The sequence below is a fragment of the Arachis ipaensis genome, chromosome B02 (genome assembly GCF_000816755.2).
Source record: "Arachis ipaensis cultivar K30076 chromosome B02, Araip1.1, whole genome shotgun sequence".
NCBI classification, from domain to species: domain Eukaryota; kingdom Viridiplantae; phylum Streptophyta; class Magnoliopsida; order Fabales; family Fabaceae; genus Arachis; species Arachis ipaensis.
In genome coordinates, this window is record NC_029786.2 from 4,999,578 (window position 1) to 5,001,885 (window position 2,308).

Here is a 2,308-nt window from a genome sequence, read left to right on the forward strand (position 1 = left end):
TACACCATTGAAAATGAAAATAAAAAATCAAACTAATTTTAAAAAAAATGGCATGGAGATGACAATATGCCGACTTGGTTGTACAAGATTCCATAAAAAATAAAGTATTTGACTTGGTATAAATTCCAATGCATCCCCAATAATGCTTAAAATCCAATGAAGTACTAAAACTTCTCTTGTGAACACTACTTTTCTCTTATTGACATATTAGCTTCATAGTTTGAATCAAAACTACCGCAATATTTTAGATTTAGGGGTCATAAAAAATATCTGGATAAGTATTTTTTTTTTTTTGAGTAAACACCTAATTCAGTCCCTCATTTTAAAATAGGACAAAGCGACCTTGTCAATAAAATGCATTAAATTCGGTCTTTGTTCATGACTAATGTGAGTCATAGCGGTCTTTTTGTCATATTCCGTGACTAAATTTGACGAAAAAGACCTACGTGGCAATAGTTAACGTTGCTTATGTGAACGCACGCTGCGTTAAGTGTCATGCTGGCTTAGGAAGAATAGACAAGGATCGATCTGTCATTTTCTTACATTTTATTAACAAAAATTGCCTTATTCTATTTTAGAATAAATAAAGACTGATTGGGTGTTTACTCTATTCTAAATAAATTATATAATTTTATGTGATGATTTTTACTTATAAAGTAAATTAAACAATAATAATAGGTACTTAAATATTTTAAATTAAAAATTTTAGTATTGAATAATTTTTTTTCTTTATATAAGAAGACTAATTTATCTAAATGATATTTTTTAAAATATAATCTGTCTTAAAATTGAGTTTGTTAAAAAATATAAAACTAATTTATCTAAGAAAAATCATTCTTAAAGACCAATATGAATATATCCTAAAAGATCTATTATTTTGTTTGTCTCACACAATTTAGATAATTCTGTTATATTTTTACCGAAAAAACTGAATCCTTTCTTTTTAGTGTTAGAAAAATAAATAGATGTTAAATTATTTACTAAATTACAATTATAAAGCTAAATATTTTTTTATATTATTATTTAAAAAGACTTTTAAGTTATTTCGGATTGTCCCCTCCTGTAACCATAGTCTTTCATCCATAACTATTATATTTTCAATTTATATGACCTGTTATTCATATTGCTTTTACGTAAATTAAAAAAATAAATAAATTGGAAAACATATAATATCCACTAAAAATTGAAATGCCTGAACTCTTCAATTAATCATGTTTAGTGTCTTAAATAAGAGAATACAAGACCGCCTTCAAAAAAGAATGCACATATACTTATAGAATCTTGTCTCTCAACTTTATAAACCAATAATCTTGTATTGCTTAAATAATAGCCTCAAATTCTTCTCTATTACTTGATTATTGTTCATTGATATGGTGACAATAGTCTTATGTGAGACAATGTGACTCAATCTTTTTCTACTCAAATTTAGCTGTCCTTTGCTAGCTTAACACAGCTTTGATCTCATTTGCATTTGTTGGTGGAGTCCCTCTAATTATGGAACATAAAATTTTTGGCATGCCAATTTTTTAACAAAATATATATAGGTGTCACATTAAATTATTAGTAAAATTTTATATATGTCTAATTAACTTTGTTATGTTATATCTACTAATACTACCATAATCCAATTCTTTGGCCCAGAATAAAAAAAAAAAAATATGAATCTAAAGCTAGATATTCTGAAACGTATATATGTAAGGATTCAATTATTTAGTCAATCATTGTGAGTCACTCTTTACTTTTTTTTTAATATTTTAAAAAAGTGAATAATGCAATAAAATGTAAAAATTAAAGGATAGATAATCGACTCCGGTCTATTTTAAAATAGGATAAGATCATTTCTGTTAATAAAATGCAAGAAATAGACAGATTGATCCTTGTCTATTCTCCTAAGCCAGCATGACACTTAACGGAGAGTCAGCGTTCACATTAACAACGTTAACTACCATGTATGACTTTTCAGTCAAATTTGGTGAAGAGAGATGAAGGAAGAACCACTATGACTCACGATAGTCATGGACACCAGCTGAATTGGATGCATTTTATTGACAAGGATCGTCTTGTCCTATTTTAAAATTAACAAGAATTGAGTTTGGTGTTTACTATTTTTTTAGCAAATAGTCATATTAGTATCTCAAATTTTGTTATTAGGTCAAATTACCGATACAATTTTACAAAATACAATATATAATTTTTTTTTAGTATGAAATAATGTTTACATTTACAAATTTTGAATTTAAGAATTTAACCAATTTGTGCCATAAGGATACATTTTAAAAATAGAATTTATCTAACATGTGTTCGAAGG